General features: G+C 36.6%; 1 non-coding gene across 1 annotated transcript; it reads right to left on the bottom strand.

Moving 5' to 3' along the window:
• Nucleotides 1–1,929: 1,929 nt before the first annotated feature.
• Rnu6-894 (RNA, U6 small nuclear 894) lies at nucleotides 1,930–2,033 on the bottom strand. Its single transcript, XR_015656065.1, has one exon. It is a non-coding gene; the product is annotated as a U6 spliceosomal RNA (small nuclear RNA).
• Between the last annotated feature and the right edge of the window lie 3,932 nt (nucleotides 2,034–5,965).

Below are 5,965 nucleotides of genomic sequence, written 5' to 3'. Positions count from 1 at the left end.
TGTTATTTTGAGGCTATTGTAGACAAACATGTTCTGCTTTCTGATTTTATCTGGATAAATTGGTGGGCTTTTTTGTTCGTTCTCCATTCATTTGTTTATATACATACATACATACGTGTGTGTGTGTGTGTGTGTGTGTGTGTGTGTGTGTGTGTGGTTTTCTCTTGGTTTCTTTTTCTTTTCTTATCTTCTGGCTTTAGTGTCCTGTGATTTTGGTAATCAGAGAGTCTTTATGTCCAATAGTCTGTCATGACCTCAAGGATTTTTTGGGCCAATATTGCTAATGAATTCTTAAATCAATTTTGGCCTCCTTGAATGGTGAATAATTCTGCCAATGGTGTAGACTAAAATATGGGGCCTAGGTCATAACGCGCAGTTTATGCCAATTTGGTGGAATTGAGGAGCAATTTATTCAAAGGTAGTGTCTTACATGGATTCTGAGGTGCTGCCATGACTTACAGAAATGCATCCTGAGATTTGGTCTCACATATGGAGTACTAAGGATATGATCGATGAATTCATTTTTAACACATTAACAAAATTTTCATTGTGTAAATATAAATATGAGATTTGTTACCTACTCACATTTTTGGATACTGGCTCTTTCTTTTATTCCTAGTTTGATGAATAGAAACTTTAACAATGTACACAGCTAAGCAAGTATGTCTACAGTTGAGTCTTTTGTTTATGTGCCCAGAAATGATAAGCTGCTGATACTGTTTTTAATATTTTTATGAACTTCTACACAGTATTCTATACTAACTCCTATTATTAAGGGTATTGGAATTGCATAAATTTTCCTATTTTATAGCATCCTACGCTCAAAATTTTCTCATTCATTTCTTTGATTTAGTCATTTCTTCTGGGATGAAAAAATATTTTAAATTCAGTTTTCTTTGATAAGTCAGAATGTTAAATATTAGAAACAATATGCATTGGCCTTAGTGTTTCTTCTTTTGAGAATTGTCTTTTGATTTAATTAGAAAATGTATGACTCCTAAATTTGTGTTTATAATGTTTGACATATATTTCATATTCTAGATATCCAACACTCTCTAAGCTACACTGTGCAATAGTTTTCTGACATTCCTTAGGCTGTTTATTGTTTACAGGAACAGTGTTCATAGCTACGCAGGAACTAATTTTGTGTAGTGTCATTGGCTGATTTCTTTTGAAGATTTTCACCTCTTTTTGAAGTATTACTCAGAGATTTTTATACATGTAACTTCATGTATACTCTGTTTTCTTCTATAAATTTCAGCATTTCAGTGTTAGAAGTGAATTCAAGTGATGAAATTTGATTTGGTGTCTATACTGTGGGACATATAAACATATGAGTTGACTCTGTATGTCAATGAGTAGTTTGTAGTTTAACTTTTTCTGTTATTGTTAATCAGAAAGTCTTTCCACCAGTCTGTTCTTGATTTCTTCAAAAGAGAGGTAACGTTGGCTGGTCTTATTAATTTTGAGGAAGCATTTCTGTTGAGTCTTGGGCTCTTTAGCAATTCCCTGGTATAAAAGACATACAACTTTGAGAATTGTGGAATTATGAGGGTTTTGGGAAGAGGTACAAATTCCCAAAGGTCCACGATACTACATTTTTAAAAAATACATCTAAAGGTGCTGAGAGGAGGAGGAGAAAGTGTATTAATTAACTAATAATTCTTTTGGAGAGGTGAGAGATGAAAGAGAAATTAAGGAAAAGTCTCTTTGGGACTCTGGGCTACATGGATCCCTTAGAAGGTGTCTTCCAGAATACGGGTATACTATGGTAGAATCACAAAATTATTTAGGAGAAGTGGGAAGTGTCTCTGACAGGAAGTAGGATTCTTTTCAAAGTCCATAAAATACTATACATAATCCAAAGTAAAGATGAACTGAAAGAAAGTGAGCAGGGCAAGCATAGTCATTAGCTGAGGCTTTGGGTAGTCTCTGATAGAGAAGTTCTTGGATAAAAAATGATGTTTGTGCAGGGGCCATACTAATCTTCTCTGTATCGTTCCAATTTTAGTATATGTGCTGCAGCAAACCACTGAACTGAGAACGGGACCCCTGTTAAAGGAATCAGAGAAAGGACTGGAAGAGCTTGAAGGGGCTCGAGACTCCATATGAACAACAATAACAACCAACCAGAGCTTCCAGGGAACTAAGCCACTACCCAAAGACTATACATGGACTGACTCTGGGCTCCAACGTCATAGGTGTCAATGAATAGCCTAGTAAGAGCACCAGTGGAAAGGGAAGCCCTTGGTCCTGCTAAGACTGAACCCCCCAGTAAACGTGATTGTTGGGGGGAGGGCGGTAATGGGGGGAGGGTGGGGAGGAGAACACCCATATAGAAGGGGAGGTGGAGGGGCTAGGGGGATGTTGGCCCCCCTATGTGTATGATATATCTGACTCCTTTATGGAGTCACTCAGTGCGATGAATTTTCCTTTTAGCACTGTTTCTATTGTGTTCCATAGGTTTGAGTATGTTTTGTGTTCATTGTCATTAAATTCTAAAAAGTCCTTACCTTTTTCTTTACTTTTCACCTGACCAAGTTTTCATTGAGTATAGAATTGTTCTGCTTCCATGTGCATGTGGGCTTTATGTTGTTTTGTTGTTGTTAAAGATCAGCCTTAGTTTGTGGGGGTCCAATAGAACACATGTCATTAATTCAAAATTCTTTTATCTCTTGAGGTTTATTTTATGTCTGATTATATGGTCAATATTTGAGAAGGTATCATGAAGTAATGAGAATAAAGTACAATCTGTTCTTTTAGGGTCAAAGCTGTAGATATCTGTTAAATCCATTTGCTTCATAACTTCTACTAGGTTTACTCTGTCTCTGTTTAGAATCTGTTTTCATGATTTATTCCCTGGTGAGGATAGGCTGTTGAAATTTCCTACTATTATTTTGTGAGATCCATTGTGTTTTTGAGCTTCAGTAATGTTTCTTTTAAAAATGTGTGTGCCTTTGCATTTGTGGCATAGATATTCAGAATTAAGAGTTCATCTTGGTGGATATTTTTGATGATATTTAGTGTCCTTCCCAATCTTTTTTGACAAATTTTGGTTGAAAATCCATTTTATTGGATATTAGAATAGCTATTCCAACTTGCTTCTTAGTCTATTGCCTTGGATATGAGAATAGCTATTCCAGCTTGTTTCTTAGTCTATTGCCCTGGAAAACACTTTCCAGTCTTCTTTTAGGTAGTGTCTGCCTTTGTCACCGAGGTGTGTTTCCTTTAGGAACCTAAATGCTGGGTCCTCTTTACATATCCAGTCTGTTTAGGCTTATGGCGTTTCATTGGCGAATTAAATCCATTGATGTTTAGAGATATTCAGGACCAAAGGTTGTTGCTTCCTGTTACTTTTGTTGGTAAAAGAAGAATTATGTTAGTGTGGCTCTCTTCTTTTGGGTTTGTTGCAGGAAAATTAATTTCTTGAATTTTCTGGGTGTAGTTTTCCACCTTATATTTTAATTTTCTTTCTGGTTTCCTCTGTAGTGCTGGATTAGTGGAAAGATATTGTTAAAATTTGGTTTTGTCTTGAAACTCTTTTTTTCTCCATCTATGGTAATTGAGACTTTTGCTGGGTGTATTAGACTGGGCTGGCATTTTTGTTCTCTTAGGGTTTGTGTAACATCTGCCCAAGAATTTCTGGCTTTTAGAGTCTCTGTTGAGAATTTTAGTGTAAATCTGTTAAATCTGCCTTAATATGTTACTTGACCTTTTTCCCTTAAATCTTTAATTATTCTTCCTTTTTTCTATGTATTTGGTGTTTTAATTATTATGTGATTGGAGGAATTTCTTTTCTGGTCCTTTACATTTGGTTTTCTGTAGGCTTCTTGTATGCTTTTGGGCATCTCTTTCTTTCAGTTATGGAAATTTTCTTCTATAATTTTGTTGAAAACATTTTCTGACCTTTGATCAGTGAATTTTAACACTCTACTATAACTGTTATTCTTAGATTTGGTCTTTGCGTTGTATGCTGGATTTCTTGAATGCTTTGAGTTAGAAGTATTTTTGCTTTTTTTTTTAATTTTCTTTGATCCTTGTGTCAATGTCTTCTACTGTGATTCCTATAGCTCAAATGCTCTATACTATCTTTTGTATTGTGCTTGTAATATTTGCATCTGGATTCTTGTTCTCTCTCTTAGGTTTTCCATCTCGAGTGTTTTCTCCTTTTGTGTGTGTTTTTTACTTTTCTTTTCAGATGATTTTGATTTTAATCATTAGAATTTAACCAAGTCATATTTTAAAATCCATTATTCACATTTAATATAAAGTCCTAATCTAATATATAAAAACAAAACAAGACAAACAAAACTCCAAAGACATAAGTTACCAAAAGCTTCCAAACTTTCCTTTCTGCTCAGTTTAGCTCTTCCACATGCAGTTGATATTACATTATACACTGGGTGTGCAATTTCACATATGAACCTTCACACTGAAAGTGACTACTTCTTCAGTCCTTTCTCTGACTCATATATCCATGCTGTTACACAATGTCATAACTGGGAACTGCTGCAGAGGTCAGAACAGTTCTGATGAATTGCTCAATTTGCCCTTACAGCGTTATGAGAGCTCACCAGTCTCCCGTCCTTTTAAGCCAAGTGTACTAATGCAGTCTCAATGTAGGGTCCACAGAATTCTCACAACTAACAGATTTAACTTACAAGTACTGTTAGTCACTGTTTGTTTTAAGAACTCAATGGTATAAATTCTCTGAATATAGTTTCTTAAAGCAAAAAAAAGTTTCTATTTTGCTAATATTTAATTTTCATATAGGTAAATCTTAGCATTATGTCCTTGAGGCAATTACATTTTTTTATCTTTATTACCTTGAGTATTTCTTATTTACATTTCGATTGTTATTCCCTTTCCCTGTTTCCCGGCCACCTTTCCCTTCCCCTTCTGGATGGATGTTCCCCCCCATCCCCCCCAACAATAACATTCACGGGGGTTCAGTCTTGGCAAGACCAAGGGCTTCCTCTTCCACTGGTGCTCTTACTAGGCTATTCATTGCTACCTATGATGTTGGAGGCCAGGGTCAGGCCATGTACATTTTTTGGGTAGTGGCTTAGTCCCTGAAAGCTCTGGTTGGTTGGCATTGTTGTTCATATGAGGTCTCAAGCCCCTTCAAGCTCTTTTAGTCCTTTCTAAGATTCCTTCAACAGGGGTCTCTTTCTCAGTTCAGTGGTTTAATACTGGCATTCACCTATGTATTTGCTGAATTCTGTCTGTGTCTCTCAGGAGAGATCCACATCTGGTTCCTGTCAGCCTGCACTTCTTTGATTAATCCATCTTATCTAGTTTGGTAGCTGGATATGTATAGGCCGCATGTGGGGCAGGCTCTGAAAGGCGTTCCTTCTGCCTCTGTTCTAAACTTTGCCTCCCTATTCCCTCCCAAGGGTATTCTTGTTCCCCTATAAAGAAGGAGTGGAGCATTCACATTTTTGGTTATCCTTCTTGAGTTTCATGTGTTCTGTGCATCAAGGGTAATTCAAGCATTTGGGCTAATAGCCAGTTATCAATGAGTGCATACCATGTGTGTTTTTCTGTGATTGGGTTACCACATTCAGGATGATATTTTCCAGTTCCATCCATTTGCCTATGAATTTCATAAAGTCATTGTTTTTGATAGCTGAGTAATATTGCATTGTGTAGATGTACCACATTTTCTGTATCCATTCCTCTGTTGAAGGGCAACTGGATTCTTTCCAGCTTCTGGCTAGTATAAATAAGGCTGCTATGAACATAGTGGAGCATGTGTTTTTGTTATATGTTGGGGAATCTTTTGGGTATATGCCCAAGAGAGGTATAGCTGGATCCTCAGGTAGTTCAATGTCCAATTTTCTGAGGAACCTCCAGAATGATTTCCAGAATGGTTGTACCAGTCTGCAATCCCACTATCAGTGGAGGAATGTTCCTGTTTCTCCACATCCTGGCCAACATTTGCTGTCACCTGAGTTTTTGATCT

This window comes from Rattus norvegicus, chromosome 1 (assembly GCF_021556685.1).
Source record: "Rattus norvegicus strain SHRSP/BbbUtx chromosome 1, alternate assembly SHRSP_T2T, whole genome shotgun sequence".
NCBI lineage: Eukaryota > Metazoa > Chordata > Mammalia > Rodentia > Muridae > Rattus > Rattus norvegicus.
Note: the sequence above shows the minus strand (reverse complement) of the source record. Positions and strands in the feature narration are given on the sequence as shown.